Source organism: Schistocerca nitens, chromosome 3 (genome assembly GCF_023898315.1).
Source record: "Schistocerca nitens isolate TAMUIC-IGC-003100 chromosome 3, iqSchNite1.1, whole genome shotgun sequence".
NCBI classification, from domain to species: domain Eukaryota; kingdom Metazoa; phylum Arthropoda; class Insecta; order Orthoptera; family Acrididae; genus Schistocerca; species Schistocerca nitens.
The window spans coordinates 348,969,400-348,986,873 of NC_064616.1; the positions used below are offsets into that span (position 1 = coordinate 348,969,400).

The following is a 17,474-nucleotide window of genomic DNA, read 5'->3' on the forward strand; positions in this document are numbered from 1 at the left end:
TCAGTGTGTTATCATTAACCCACCTTGCACCTCACATGAACTTGTGAGCTGTGGTCTTTTTTCATGTGTGTTGACACCTTGCTGTTCAAGGATACCTGAGCTTGAAGGTGACATTCCAATTAACCACTGTTTTGCACCATTACAGAGGGATATTGTAGGCATATTTGAGCGAAATTTCAAACTTATGTGCTTCAATGGAAGACAGTCACAGGGTTTCAGAAAAAATGTTGAATGTTCCGCTGTCAGTGTAAGTTGCCATGCCACATTCTTACAAATACACTGTTTATAATAAGACAAATTGACAATATGCCCTTTACAGCCAGGGCAGCTCAAGAGCCAATATGTATCTAAGTTGATTATGCTGACCAATGCTGCACATCCACTAGTGATGAGCAGAATACGCTGGGGCAATGATTATAGGAAGTTGGGGACAGCACCTAGGCTAGGGAAAACAGTGGGGTTATCCAATGACTGTCCTGCAACTCGTTGACTGTCATAAACTGTTGCCAACTGTCCTATTTTGTGGCAGGCTCCACACACGGCCTCTGTGTGTGGGCAAACCTGTTGCACATGTACTAAACCGAGCGAGGTGGCGCAGTGGTTAAACACTGGACTCGCATTCGGGAGGACGACGTTTCAATCCCGCGTCCAACCATCCTGATTTAGGTTTTCTGTGATTTCCCTAAATAGCTCCAGGCAAATGCCGGGATGGTTCCTTTCAAAGGGCACGGCCGACTTCCTTCCCCATCCTTCCGTAATCCGATGAGACCCATGACCTCGCTGTCTGGTCTCCTTCCCCAAAACAACCTAACCCAACCCAACATTTACTAAATGACATTTGGGCCAGACTGCTGGGATGCACATTGATGATCACATCCATAATCATTGAATCTGCATACAATGTAGCTCACTGGGGACACTCAAAACAACACTTGCACAAGAGGTCTTAAAGGTTGATGAACCATGCCATGTAAGACTGCCTTGGCCAGTTGTAGTACTTCTTGATGCAATAATTTACCAACAGCTGTATGATTTGTAGAAGTTTATTTTATTTTATGAACTTCTATGTGCTACCAGTTTCGGCATTACATTGATGCCATCTTCACGCCCCACGCGTCATAGTCGTAAAATCGTTATACATGGAAGGAGCCATATAACTGGATCCGTGAATCAATCGTCCTGCAACAGCTCTTGGTGGCCAGGTGACACAGACTGAGGTGGTTTGCATATGGCTCATTCCGTGTATAGCGATTTTACGACTATGATGAGTGGGACCTGAAGATTGCATCAATGTAATGCCAAAACTGGTAGCACATAGACGTTCATAAAATAAAATAAACTTCTACAAATCATATGGCTGTTGGTAAATTATTGCATCAAGAAGTTCATACCAGCCGTCGTCCCACGATCCATAATGGATCAAAGAAGATTAAAGTTGTAGTACTGGTTGAACTGTAACTGTGTTGCCACCAGATGGGTGTGATGACACAAAATTCTGCGTGAGCAACTGATGAAGTTCATCACAGGTAAGTTTTTCAGGGTTGGTAGAGGGCTTCAAATTCTGAATGAATGATTTCATATAAACATGCACTCAGCAGCAAAAATTGGCACAAGATAATCCTCCCACCTTTCTGTAGTCTCATGAAAATCGACAGACATCGGCATCAATAGGGAAGAAAGCTTCTCTGCCAATGCCTAGCCGACTATCAGTGTGACACAAGTAAGGAACAATGCTGCAGTATGTTTGAACAGTTCCTTCATTTGCTACTGTTGCAGCTTTCGTTGTTGCTCCTGGAGGCACTACTGCTCCTTCGAGCATTGCAAAAATGCCGGGTTCCATGGTGGCCACAATTTAACACTAGGAGAAAAACAATGAAGAGCATTACACATGTGTGAATGTCGAATGTCACCACTTTAGTATCAGCACAAGTATGATAATCCTGTGGAATCGTCACTGTGGCCACAACTGTAACAACAGCATGAATGTAACTGTGCTAAGTGATGGTGGCTTCACTGCAAGGCAAGGAGCTGAACCCTGGAAGAGGGTATGAATCTAGACGTGCCAGTTAATCTACGGGGCAGCACGAAGGAAAACACAACATGCGACCAGTGCGAGCAACTGAGCACAGAGCACACAGAACAGAGCACTATGCAAGGCTAAGGGAAGGACCACAGGTGTCGAAATCAGCAATAGAACTGCCAGTCCAGGTCTATTGGCTGTGGCAGGAAAATACCTGTGTCAGTGGCTCTGCCCATGCCACACTTCGCACATGTCTTAAATGGCAGCATTCTGCACTATTCTGCTATTATACCCATGTCAGCTCCTCTGCCTCCATCTTGATTTCCACTGGCAGTGAGACAAAAGCTTAAGAACTCATACCTACAGGCTCAACCTTCTTTCCCTAGTATTTTTTGTGCATTAATATCTTTCTTTGTTATTGTTACTTGTTATCCTGTTTTACTTTAATGCTTATACTCTACTGAATTCCTTTGTTAATATGTTTCTCTCAAATTTGCCCACCAACACCACCACCACCACCACCACCACCACCACCACCACCACCACTTCTACCTCTACATCTATTTCTGTTACCTCCCACTACGTAATCTCACCTGTATGTTTGATGTCTCCATGTCCAACTTCATGTTTGAATGATCAAGTAATTGTTACCAAAAGGCTAATTGTGAACTCTAAAATTACTGCATATTACTTTATTGTTTGAAGACATTCAGTTGTAAGAGTCTTCACGTTTCCCATGATGCTTTTTGTTGGATAAGTAATGTATCCACTGAACAAAGAGTTCCTATTAAATAAAAATACAAATTTTGTAACTTATTCTTTGAATTTTTATCAGCTTCATTCAAATTTTCTCAGCTAGTAATTAAATATGCTATTAAAAACTTATAAATATTGTCCCAGGAGGAATGGTCAGTATTCAGGCATTTTAGAGCACGACAATGATTCAAAGCAAAAAAGGCTAGTAAACATGAGCTCTAAAATGAATACCTAAGAACCATGAGCATTTCATCTTTGATACTGTGAAACAAATCTCTTCTTCATCTACATCTACATACATACTCCCCAAACCACCATGTGATGTACCACTATTAGCCTTTGCTTTCCTGTTCTGCTCGCAAATGGATTGACAGAAAAATGAATGTCTACATACCTGTGTACAAGCCGTAATTTCTCCTATCTTATCTTATCTGCGTGGTCCATTATGTGAAATGTACTGTACATTGGCAGCAGTAGAATTGTCCTGCAGTAAGCCTCAAATGCTGGGTTTCTAAATTTTCACAATTGTCCTTGTGAAAAGATCTTCATCTTCCCTCCAGGGGTTCCTATTTGAGTTCACAAAGCATCTCTAATACTTGAGTGCTGATTGAACCTACCAGTTACAAATGCCTTTGAATTGCTTCAATGTCTTCCTTAAATCTGACCTGGTGGGATCCCAAGCACTCAAACAGTACTCAGGAATGGGTTGCACTTGTGTTCTATATGCTATCTCCTTTATAGATAAATGTAAATTATTGCAGATGAATAGGAAAAAGAATCCTGTAATGTTTGAATACTCCATTAATAGTGTAGTGCTTGACACAGTCACGTCGATTAAATATTTGGGCGTAACACTGCAGAGCGATATGAAGTGGGACAAGCATGTAATGGCAGTTGTGGGGAAGGCGGATAGTTGTCTTCAGTTCATTGGTAGAATTTTGGGACGATGTGGTTCATCTGTAAAGGAGACCACTTATAAAACACTAATACGACCTATTCTTGAGTACTGCTCGAGTGTTTGGGATCCCTATCAGGTTGGATTGAGGGAGGACACAAAAGCAATTCAGAGGCGGGCTGCTAGATTTGTTACTGGTAGGTTTTATCATCATGCGAGTGTTAAGGAAATGCTTCGGAAACTCGGGTGGGAGTCTCTAGAGGAAAGGAGGCGTTCTTTTCGTGAATCGCTACTGAGGAAATTTAGAGAACAAGCATTTGAGGCTGACTGCAGTACAATTATACTGCTGCTAACTTACATTTCACGGAAAGACCACAAAGATAAGATAGGAGAGATTGGGGCTCGTACAGAGGCATATAGGCAGTCATTTTTCCCTCGTTCTGTTTGGGAGTGGAACAGGGAGAGAAGATGTTAGTTGTGGTACGAGGTACCCTCCGCCACGCACCTTATGGTGGATTGCGGAGTATGTATGTAGATGTAGATGTAGATGAGCCACACTTTCAACCATTCACCTTCCCTGCCACCGTCCTTACATGCTCGTTCCATTTCATATCCCTTTGCAACATTACGGTTAGATATTTAATCAACGTGACTGTGTCAAGCAGCACACTGCTAACATTGTATTCTAACATTATGGGATAGTTTTTCCTACTCATTTGATTTATTTACAGTTTTCTACATTTAGAGCAAGCTGCCAGTCATCACACCAACTACAAATTTTCTCTCTGTCATCTTGTATCCTCCTACAATCACTCCATGATGATACCTTCCTGTACACCACAGCATCATCAGCAAACAACTGCAGACTGCTGCTCACACTATCAGTCAGATCATTCATGTACACAGAAAATATGAGTGGTCCTATTACATTTCCCTTGGCCACACCTGATGATACTCTTGCCTCTGATGAACACTCACCATCAAGGACAATGTACTGGGTTCTATTATTTAAGAACTCTTCAAGCCACTCATCCATCTCGGAACCTATTCTGCTTGCTTGTACCTTCGTTAACAGTCTGCAGCAGGGCACCTTGTGATACACTTTCCAGAAATCTAGGGATATGGAATCTGCGTGTTGGTTTCATCCACAGTTAAGAGGTCATTGTGCGAGGAGAGGGCAAGCTGAGTTTCCCATGAGTGATACTTCCTAAATCCATGCTGATTTGTGGACAGAAGTTTTTCTGTCTCAAAGAAATTTATTATGTTCAAAATCAGAATATGTTCAAGAAATCTGCAGCAAACTGATGTTAAGGATGTTGGTCTGTAATCATATGAGTCTGTTCTTTTACCCTTCTTATACATATCTTCTGCTGCAAGCTATTTTCTTCCCATATTTTGGTAGGAGGTAGTATTGATGAAAACAAGAAAAAAATTGTCTGGTTAAACATGGGCTCTAAAATCCATACCTTAAGAGCTACTTGTTCAGCAGAAGAAATGTGTTTCACAGTAGCGAAGATGAACAAGTGCTCATACCTCTTAAGGAATGTGCTTTAAGGCCCATGTTGACGGGACTGTTTTGACCACACTACTACCTCTGAAAATATAGAAAGCAAAGAGCTTGCAGTAGAAGAAATTTGTTTCAGAATATCAAAGATGAAGAAGTGCTCATAGCTCTTACGGTATGCGTTGTATAACCTGTGTTTACTAGACTTTTTTTCCTCAAATGATCATTCTTGTCATATCTGCAAATATTAACCATTCCCCTGGACACCGTGTATGTGCACATATTTTCAACCCATGATCTATATTCAGATTATTTCTGTTCCATACAGTTAACTAATAAGGCTTGTTACTTATGTTTGATCTTTGTGCATGTGATAAATGTGTCCTAATGTTGTCACAAATTGAGTGCATGATTCATACTGCAATCATGATTGTCTATAATCAGGCAATGCATTGAATTGGTTGCATTGCAGCTATTCAACAAAGCATATTTTGTCAAATGCTTTATTCTGATAACTTTTAAACATTTTTTATTTATTTCTACTACTTTACAAGATACTTAAGCTTGATTTTTTTGTTTTAGGTTTGCCACTGTTCTTCTATGGCTGTATATGAGGAGACCAATTGTCCAAAGATCAAGCGACAAGTTTAGTTGTAATGTTGTGATTTCAGTGTAAAACATTCAAAGAAATTTAAAAGTTACCTTCAAAGTCACATATATAGGAGCCTTTTTTTGTTAGTATTATAGTAATTGAAAGGTTTTTATTTATGGCTATTGTTTAGGATTTTAAGTGCAGAAACGGAAGACTGGTATGGTATTGCCAGTATTTTTGTGCTCATACCCTAAGCTACTGGCGTTAATGTAAACAGTTGACTGGTAGAGAAATGCAGCATTTTACAAATGAGCTCTTGTACAAGAAACTGTTGAAGAAAACTAAATGCAACTTTTAAGAAGCGACAAGAAATACATTTTGCCCTAGTAAGGTTATATATGATCACTTAATGTGTAATATTAGCACTTCCAGTTTATCTGAGTTCACGAACAATTCTCTGCTATAAAAAGTTCATTTTATTCTTACTTACCACCTTATGTTTCACGTGGGTGCCATGCACTCTGATACAGATTGTTTGCTCTATGTGAAGTCTCTGTCATTGCACAGCTGGTATTAGAACACCTTTGGTAATCTTTTGACAGTTGTACTGCCCGGGCCAGCCTCACCATTTGTCAGTGCCTCTGAATTGAATCTTGTGAGAGGGTAAATGGTGAGGGATGGATAGAGGCACAAAGGCACATTGGAATGAATAAAAGCAAAAGCTTGTATCATCCTCGCTATGACATTCACAAGAAGAATTTTTCCATTTGTATCTTTCTGCAACACCATTTCAGCTAACTGTTCATCCACACATTCTGATTTCATCAGTTGTATGTTTTCATCCCACTACAGTGTGTAGGAGCACTTGTAAGAAGAAGGTGGAAACCTTTTATAAATTGATAGATTGGATCCTTCCAACATGTCTGTCATCAATTAAACATGGACAAAATGAAACTAATGTTGGTTTGTCAGTTACCTTGTCAGTAACAGAGTCATCTTGCCCACACTTCTGAAACCAGCTCTATCCTCAGAATCTGATGAGCCACAAAAGAGAACACACAATGGTTGTCCTTTTACTGCCAAGTACTTGACCAGGTTGCACAATTTTTCATAGCCTTCTAGTCTAATGTGTAACCATGAACTAGCCAAAATTCTCAGCGTGAAGATCAGGTGACTGTCTTAATGTCATTGTCACTGTCTAAGCTGTTATAGTGAGCACGTAGTCTAACCCTTTCTTATAGAATTGTGAAAGATTGCAGCAATTTGTTCAAATGTAGATTCACATGAATATTATATTGTGTCATGTTCAGAGAGCAAGCTAAAAACCTTTTCCTCCCTTTTAACATTGTAAGCTGTTGATAGATATCTCCTTACATCTTGGTGCGAAAGTAGTACCTCTAGTTTCCAACAGATAGCAGAAAAATGTGGTCTTATGTAGCACTCTACAGCTAGCAGAGCTCAGGTTACCATCATTCTTTATGTTACCCTGTAGAGTGAGTATTGACTTATCTCCTGGCATTAAGGATTAAATAATACAGGGTGTTTCAAAATTTTTTATTCGATTTCACAAGACTGTTTTGTATGTGAATGAAGATACGAATTTATACTCGTGTATTAGATTATGACGTTTTTGTTTTCAGAAGAACCCTCTGATTTTAAAAGGGGATATCTTTTACATGCATACAACCTTGATGTACTTTTTACAACTATACTTAAGATCAAAGGTTTCATTTACCTTCAACAAACGTTCAGTGTGGCTTCCACTGGACACATGACAAACAACCAGATGATAGTCAAAGTCATCTCACACTTTTACAAGCATTCACTACTGTTGCTATGTTGCCGGCCGAAGTGGCCGTGCGGTTAAAGGCGCTGCAGTCTGGAACCGCAAGACCGCTACGGTCGCAGGTTCGAATCCTGCCTCGGGCATGGATGTTTGTGATGTCCTTAGGTTAGTTAGGTTTAACTAGTTCTAAGTCCTAGGGGACTAATGACCTCAGAAGTTGAGTCCCATAGTGCTCAGAGCCATTTTTTGTTGCTATGTCCTGTCACAGTTCACAAAAAGTTGTTGGAAGGGGAGGCACATAGACAGAGTTCCATAGTTTAAAAAATAAAAATAAAATAAACTCACTAGTCATACTCAGCGAGCCTGGAGACCAATGGTGCAATGTACACCCCATGCGGTAGATGCATTGTCATACTAGTCATGAAAATGCTGCTGCACAGGTGTAATAGAAATGCACCTGTTGAAAAAGAGAATGCAAAATGCCCTTTTGTCACCACATTATTACCATTTTGACTTGACGCACCTTGGGTAATGTCCAACCAAGCAAACAAGCTAGCTGCAGCAGCTAGACCACTACCAACAGCTGCATGAACTGACAGCTTACAGCTGGAGCCAAGATAAATTTGATACTTAAATTAAAATTTACTTGAGTTTATATCTTCGTTCATGTAGAATATATAATCTTGTGAAATTGGATGAATCTTATGGAAACATGCTGTATATTGACTATAGAACAATATTATTTATGTTGTGGTTGTCAGGAGTCAGAAAGCCCTTAACAATAATTGTTTTTAAATCTTTCAGTTCTAATGTTTCAGTCAATGGTTGAAACTGTACAACAAGAAAGGTGGAAAAACTTTGGAAGCCTGAATGAAAGTTCCCTTCATCCACCACATATTTAATTCATACTAAAGAAGAAAAAAATTAAGTTTTCTTTTGAAACTTTTTGGAATTTTTTAACATCTTGAAGAATTTAAAGTCTGGTTCTTCATCAAAGCAGTGTCCGTTTTTCTTCTCTAAGTATCAAAAATGTAGATTCAATTTCATGTTGTACTTAAGCATATACAAAACTGCCTTCATAGTTTCCAAGCAAAACTTATGAGGTAGGGGTTCCATTTTTGTCAGTTCCATTATTTTGTAAGTACTGGTGATGTAATGCTTTTATGTGAAATGTTCTTCTCTCATTTGGTGTACCAACTGCTTTGTTTAATTTGCCTCAGTTTGCATTCAGGATAAGTGATTCTCCTTTAATGCTGCTCTCACTTGATCACCATGTTGTGTAAATCTGTAACTGTTCATTTTGATGATTTGGATTAAATTCTACTTTTCACTCAATTTAGTAGTCATGTCACATACTACTATTCTTTTTTCCCATCCTTATAGGACATCATTGTTTTCGGCTCTATTTGGTATGTGGGGACCACATCATATATTGATGAGACACAGTGTTAATCATCTTTCTTCTGTCTATTGTACACTTATTATCACTTTGTTCCTATATGCTGCAAGTGTTCCACTGCTTTAATCTGCCCAGTCTCTTCTTACATGCCTGCTTCCACTGATAATCTTTCTGCCTCCTCTTTCTGTACATGTTGTGGAAGCCAGAAGTGTGTATGTGTACAGTCCTTATCAGATGTGCTTTGGCTTAGGAAGATGATTCACCAGTATATTTCCTTCTGATGTTATTTTGACTGAGTTTTATAATGGTGCTGCTTCTAAAAACCTCAGAACTTTTTGCTTCAGACATTAGTCATTGCAAGATGATACTTGGTAAATCATCACTGGTGTTACTGTGTGACATGTCAAGTTTACTTTCTGTAGCTGCCAACAAATATAATGTGATAAAATTGTCCCTAAGACCGTAAACGTATCGAATCTGTACATAGCACCTGTGCAATGTGAGTGTATAATTTGTCATGTGATAAACATAAGACCGTAAACGTATCGAATCTGTACATAGCACCTGTGCAATGTGAGTGTATAATTTGTCATGTGATAAACATTATTTTTACCAATGATGATAATTTTAAAAGGTTTCTTCTGTGCAGTCACTGTATGTCTTATGAAGACAAAGTGTGTGACAGCTCTTTAAATGCCTAAAAAGTGACAGAAACTTTCAGTTCTGTATTTTCTGCATAGTAATAATGATAAAACTAAACTGATAACATGTTATATTATTTATTGTATAATTAGTTAGTTCTTATAATAGGTATTTCCTTTTTTTCTTCATCTACAAAAAAGTATTATAATGTGCACCAAAATAAAGCAATAGAAAGTGTGTGTGTGTGTGTGTGGGAGAGAGAGAGAGAGAGAGAGAGAGAGAAAATTTTTAATCAGTGAATCTGGAAAACTTGTTCTGAACTGTTTATGATGTGAAACTAAACTGTAAATAATTATTATGAAACAGTGTGATGAACAATGGACATATTTTATACCTTTGATGAGTTATTAATTACTCAAGAGGACTTGGAATGTTCAGCTATGTTAGTTTATAATAGTAAAACTACTGAAGAAATAACCATTTGTCAGAAAGAATGCTAACAAGGAAGAAAATTGTTTGTGTGGGAGTTATAGAGGTGAGGAATACTGAAGGGGGGGAGGGTAGAAGAGGAGAAAAAAGGTGTGAAATAATTTCAAAATAATAACTGTTCTCTTCCCATTGAGGAACTGCTAAATGATTGAAGTCACATATAATATTGATATTTCCATCATTTCCTTTTAATGAACAGAAATGTATTTCTAAAACTTAAGTTTCTAGACTTAATTAGCTCTTGTGGCGTCTTGTCTGTCTGACCTGTGCCTAATAGGAAAGGTATAATGTGAGTCACATTTGTAAATTATTCTAAAGAAACTCTGCAAGACGACATTATTGCGTTACTTCATTGTCATGTTACTCATTAAAATTAGGTAAAGTGTTATAAAAGTGTGGGAGAGGTTTTCTTTTAAGTGTACCATTCCTAAATTAAATTTAACTTAACAAAAGGAAGAAAGTCACCTATTCAGTTGTCACTGAATACACATAATGTGATAATTTAGAGGCAATGACATCAGAATAAAAGAAGAATAATATTAGAAAATGTAGCTTTATCCTAAAGAAATAATTAAGTGAGCTTAAGAATTAAAATGCTAGTCAGAAACATATTCTACATACTCCAGTAAAAGCAATGGTTAGATCATATCCACCAGGATTCATCCTTTTCATTGCACTAGCAATAAAATGAAAAAAATTAGTACTACATCTTAAACTGTAGAACTGGAGGAATGTAGCTGTGGTAGTAGAGGAGAGGAAAATGAATTTCTTGATTGCAGTCTTTTTAACAATCAAGACATACAAAGTATTGATTGCATTCCCCATCCGTATGTTAGATCTCTACTGACTTGAAAGTTCCAAAATGATGCATGTTTTCATATGTATTTATATATATATATATATATTTAGCAAATTTATTTTTTTAAAGTTATTGATGAAAAACTGAGAAATGTAAATAAATTCTGTCATACCTAATTAATGAATGTTACACTGTCTGAAATGATGTGCTTGATATTCATTGGCAATTAAGAGGCTGACATATGTAACAGAAAAAATGAAATAAAAGGATAAAGAGACATTGGTGTGAGATATCAGTTTTATTGTTTTCTAGAAAATACTTTGTGTGAAATATACTGCTGATAGCTTGTCAGTAAGTCTTTGTAGATGAGTGTCTATTGCAATGTTGAGAATAAAATAGCAGTATTTGTTTCTGTTTCTTGTATCTGTTATGCTAAGAGGGTCAGACTAGAAGTTTGAAGAATGAATGGGTGTTAGTAAAGTCTATGTTAAATCTAATGTATAATGTAATTCATGACTGTCAGAAAGACTGGAGGAACCTGCAGTATTGCCTGCATAAGCTCTTGGCAATTGCGTTTAACATCTGACAATTGTTCTCCTTCCGCAAGCTTCTTACTTTTTACTTAAAATAATTTAGCCGTAAACTTGCAACGTAATGTCATCCTTGATGCCCTAAAGCAGCCTTTACTTAGGAAATTCCCTTTATGTATGGAGAGAGATTAAAGAAACACATGTTGTGGCTATCTAATAAAATATAAAAACTGCATTTTAACAGATGAAATGCAGTCATATGTCTTCCTTCACAGTGCTTATCCATTGAAAGTGAAGAATAAAATGCGTGCACAATAATGGTACATATGACATATAGCCCGACACTAACTAGACCAGTCACTACTGCAAAACACATAACACGTGTGAAAGAAGATCAATGCTAAGTCGAAAGCTAAAAGTTAAGTAGAGAGCAAGCCTTAAGACTATAAAGAATGACAGCCGAAACCAGTAATGATGAGCAAAAGTCAGAATCATCTTACAAGACACACAATCTAAGAGAATTCGAAATTAAAGCCCAAGCCTGGAAAGTGAAGCAGTAGTTGTATGTGACAAGTGGCATAACTAAAACTTCCATAATGAAATACAAACGTCTCAAACTGTCTGGTGAAGGGGAATTTATTTCTAGTAGAGTGCAAAAGTTTGATGGAAACCTGAAACTTGTGGCTGCCTAACTTAGAACTACAGGCCTTACAAATAATGTCACCTCCATTGTCTGAATGTGCCTTAATATCCCTGGAGTGGCAGAATATTAGATACACCCTTCTTTTAATTGGCTGATAGGAGCAGTAGTGCACGAGTTGGAATGGGGACTGATGACATGAGGATACAGGGTTAGTGGGCATCCCTGCCAACAGCTTCGTGACAGTTGGTGGTGTGGGCGAGACCTTAGGGAGTTGTTCTTTTAATGTGGATGGGCAATTGAAGACAGCAGTTTGACATCTGTAGTCTATTGCTCATGATAATCTCAACATGGTGAGCCTACATGTTGGTAGGGATTGAGGGAAAGAACTTCATCTGCTAGAGTGTGTAAGTTTGTGAGATGATAGTCTGTATCTGGACTGTCTAGGAGGCACAGAGGGCAGTGTTGATGGTCTCTGGTGGTTACTTTGGCTGTGCTTGTATTGGGGGTAAAACATCATTTAGCTGTTGTGGTTGGAGCTGATTTCAGTATTGCGTAAAATGCTCTTGTCTGAATTGTACTTAAACATTTAGTGACCCACATGACCAATGATGTCCTCCCTGGTGTGATACTGTATGTGTGAACCCAGACTAGAGAGCCTTTATGGTAGAATAGGTGCAACTGTGGTGTTTGAGCCTTCTGGGTAAAGCACCGGAGACTGAAAGAGATAGGTGTGCAGCATGTTGGCTGGGCTATAGCCTTCTACAAGAGTGGCTCTGTATGAAGCAAGGAAGTATGTCAGAGGTTCTTTGTAGGTTGCTTTTGTCATACACTCCTGGAAATTGAAATAAGAACACCGTGAATTCATTGTCCCAGGAAGGGGAAACTTTATTGACACATTCCTGGGGTCAGATACATCACATGATCACACTGACAGAACCACAGGCACATAGACACAGGCAACAGAGCATGCACAATGTCGGCACTAGTACAGTGTATATCCACCTTTCGCAGCAATGCAGGCTGCTATTCTCCCATGGAGACGATCGTAGAGATGCTGGATGTAGTCCTGTGGAACGGCTTGCCATGCCATTTCCACCTGGCGCCTCAGTTGGACCAGCGTTCGTGCTGGACGTGCAGACCGCGTGAGACGACGCTTCATCCAGTCCCAAACATGCTCAATGGGGGACAGATCCGGAGATCTTGCTGGCCAGGGTAGTTGACTTACACCTTCTAGAGCACGTTGGGTGGCACGGGATACATGCGGACGTGCATTGTCCTATTGGAACAGCAAGTTCCCTTGCCGGTCTAGGAATGGTAGAACAATGGGTTCGATGACGGTTTGGATGTACCGTGCACTATTCAGTGTCCCCTCGACGATCACCAGTGGTGTACGGCCAGTGTAGGAGATCGCTCCCCACACCATGATGCCGGGTGTAGGCCCTGTGTGCCTCGGTCGTATGCAGTCCTGATTGTGGCTCTCACCTGCACGGCGCCAAACACGCATACGACCATCATTGGCACCAAGGCAGAAGCGACTCTCATCGCTGAAGACGACACGTCTCCATTCGTCCCTCCATTCATGCCTGTCGCGACACCACTGGAGGCGGGCTGCACGATGTTGGGGCGTGAGCGGAAGACGGCCTAACGGTGTGCGGGACCGTAGCCCAGCTTCATGGAGACGGTTGCGAATGGTCCTCGCCGATACTCCAGGAGCAACAGTGTCCCTAATTTGCTGGGAAGTGGCGGTGCGGTCCCCTACGGCACTGCGTAGGATCCTACGGTCTTGGCGTGCATCCGTGCGTCGCTGCGGTCCGGTCCCAGGTCGACGGGTACGTGCACCTTCCGCCGACCACTGGCGACAACATCGATGTACTGTGGAGACCTCACGCCCCACGTGTTGAGCAATTCGGCGGTACGTCCACCCGGCCTCCCGCATGCCCACTATACGCCCTCGCTCAAAGTCCGTCAACTGCACATACGGTTCACGTCCACGCTGTCGCGGCATGCTACCAGTGTTAAAGACTGCGATGGAGCTCCGTATGCCACGGCAAACTGGCTGACACTGACGGCGGCGGTGCACAAATGCTGCGCAGCTAGCGCCATTCGACGGCCAACACCGCGGTTCCTGGTGTGTCCGCTGTGCCGTGCGTGTGATCATTGCTTGTACAGCCCTCTCGCAGTGTCCGGAGCAAGTATGGTGGGTCTGACACACCGGTGTCAATGTGTTCTTTTTTCCATTTCCAGGAGTGTATTTTGTTCATTTCGGACTTGAATGGTCTGACCAACCACTCTGCTTCCAAGTTAAATACAGGATGATAAGGAGTGGTGGTCAGATATGTTATGCTATTTGTTTAGCAAAAGGAATGGAACTTGGATACTGTGAACTGTGAGCCATTGTCAGTTATAATGGCGTGTGGCATTCCCTCAGTGGCAAAGATAATCTCTGGTGACCAGATTGTAGATGCTGATGCCCCTGAAAGAATCTAGACAATGTATGGGAAATTAGAGTGTATCCACAAGTAACCACAGAACCCGCTTGAAAAAGCCTGCAAAATGTATGTACATGTGGTCCCGTAGCAGATCAGGACTGAGTCATGTGGAGAAGTTCTGTGCTGGATTTGACTGATTTAATGCTCATGTTTGGCTGGTCTGTATTGCGTGTTCAGTCTCAGTGTCAACGTGTGGACAGTATAAATATGCTTTGTTGATGTGTTCATTATAAATATCTTTGGGTGTGCCTCATGTAGTAACTTGAAGATATGTGGACAGCGCATAGTTAGGATCACATTCCGGTACTCTGACTTTTTTGTTAATGGTTAACTCTGTGGCTCATTGAAAAATACATTTGAAGTACTGATTCAGTAGCTTTGGACAGAGTCTCCGTACAACTAAGATGCACATAAAGTGCTAACTTGGGGAACATATCTTCCTGATCTGGAAGTCTAATGACCTCCTGAACTGCTGTGGAGAAGGTGTGCAGCAGGTCCCTAATGTTGTCATCAAGCTGGAAACAAACTGCCTCTTACTTATCAAATTTGTGATCAGACCCGTAGGCAGACAGTTACAGAGCATTGGCATTGGCATGTTGGGTAGTGGGTTAGTTGTGTATCTTATAATGGTAGCTGCTTGAAAATGACATCATAGGTGGTAATAGTTGTTTTATCTGCTAGGTTCACTTGGGGGACAATAAGCTTAATTAGTGACTTACCGTCCAAGATCAGGTGGAATTTTGTACTGTATAAGAAAAATTGGAATTTTGTTATACTGTAGCTAATAGTCAGTGCCTCCTTTTATATTTCACTGTAGTTCAACTATGTCACTACACATGTTTTAAATATATATGCAGCAGGTTGATTCATGCTGTTGTTAAGGTTATATGATAGCTCAGCACTTATCCAGGACCAGGACCAGGACCGAATGTTCTGGTATAAATGTGACCAGTCAGGGAGCAGACTTCAAACACTTTTTTGGATTTAAGAACACTTCATGACAAGTAGCAGACTACTGAACATTGACTCCATTTTTCTGAAGTTGATATCTGCATAGCATTAGGTGTAAATTTGCCATAATAAGCTATCTTGCCTAAAACCAACTACAACTGCTTAAAAAACCTTTTGGCATAGGAAGATTGTCAGTTGCTTTGATTTAGACCAGCAACCATCTTTGCTCAGAATATGGTAAGGTATTAAATGCTCAGTTGGAGAAATTACTCATACTTAATTTAATTTGATCCCAGTATTGTTAAATGTATTAAACAACAGTATAAATTATCACTGTTCGACAATTCATGGCAAACACAGAGATGTTTTAGAGAAATACGGTTATGTTGCCGCATCCAGTAGTGATAGAACGTGATAATTTCTTGTGCAACAGCAGGTGGGAAGAATCGGACATCATTAGGTTACCCCCGCCACACCTATGTCATTAAGACCACCTGAAACATCTCATTAACTCGAACGGCGACAGCCGGTCGCTGCCTCGGCAGTAAAGCTTCACGCCTCCTAGGGGCAGGTGCATCGAGTTTACAACAGTGGTGTTAGCCGCAGTTTGTGTCAATCTTAACGAGTGGGTGTTTTGGCTGACAAGTAACTGTCTGTCGTATTTCCGAGCACGGATGAATTTTTTAATTCCTGTGTGTAAACTGATTGAGCCTGGTGCTGAAGGTAAAACGACTGCTTGTTTTTACACATCAGCGTTCCTCTAGTTCCCTACTATTAAGTTAATACAGGTGCATTACCAAAGCGGTATTTTTAAATTTGCAGAAATGCCACGTCGTCGTGGATGTCGATATAAGCCGGACAACTTCTGCTGCATCTGTGGGAAGTTCACTTTTGCCAGAAATAGGAAGAAAATTTCTTCAGTCATAAAGAAAGCATACAAACATTACTTTGGAGTAGAGGTAGGAGACCAAGATAAAGAATGGGCACACATTTCTGTTGTGCTACATGTTACTGCAAACTAATTCAGTGGTGGAAAGGTAAAGAGAATGTGGCGATGTTTGCTGTTCCCATGGTGTGGAGGGAGCCTAAGGATCATGTTACTGATTGTTATTTCTGTCTGACAAAAATTCAGGGTTTTACTAACAAAAAGTCGAAGAGGCACATTGTTTACCCAGATCTGCCTTCAGCGAGAATGCCAGTGCGGCATTCGGACAACCTTCCAGTACCTTCAAGAGCTCGAGATCAAATTCCGAGTGACAGTGAAATAAGTAGTACTGAAGAAATCACAGATGATGATTCTTTATATCACTGCACAAGTGAGTCATCGCCACATTTGTCAACACAGGCAGATTTAAATGATTTAGTACGTGATCTAGGGCTAAGTAAACAAAAGGCGCAGCTGCTTGGTTCAAGATTACAAGAGTATAATCTACTGCACCAAAGTACTAAAATCAGTGTGTTCAGGCACAAAGAACATGCCTTTATTTCTTATTTTTCAACTGACGAAGCACTGACATTTTGCAATGATGTTGCTGGCCTGATGAAAGTGCTGAACTTCACTTATATTTCACAGGAGTGAAGACTTTTCATAGATGCATCGAAAACAAGTCTGAAGGGTGTTTTGCTCCATAACGGAAATAAAATACCCTCTGTTCCAGTAGCTTACGCTAGTTTGACAAAAGAGAATTACGAATTCGTACAAAGGATGCTAAATTCATTAAAATACAATGAACACAAATGGTAAATATGTGCAGATTTCAAGGTAATTGCTATGGTACTGGAAATGCAACAAGGCTACACAAAGTATGCCTGTTTTCTTTGCGAGTGGGATAGTCGAGACCGAAATTCTCACTTTGTGAAAAAGAAATGGCCTAGGCGAAGATGGAAAGTTGGCGAAAGTCTGGTAGCTCCTGAATTTATACTACTTCCACCGCTTCACATCAAACTTGGCCTGATGAAACAATTCGTGAAGGCCATGG

The 17,474-nt window shown here is 40.2% G+C and overlaps 1 protein-coding gene across 1 annotated transcript in view; it reads left to right on the forward strand.

Moving 5' to 3' along the window:
* LOC126248302 (5'-AMP-activated protein kinase catalytic subunit alpha-2) overlaps positions 1-11,227 on the forward strand; it is a 175,899-nt gene extending 164,672 nt beyond the window's left edge. Inside the window, exon 13 of the mRNA XM_049949169.1 lies at positions 5,758-11,227. The gene's annotated coding sequence lies outside the window, so the exon portion shown is untranslated. The remainder of the gene's footprint in view (positions 1-5,757) is intronic.
* Positions 11,228-17,474: the final 6,247 nt, after the last annotated feature.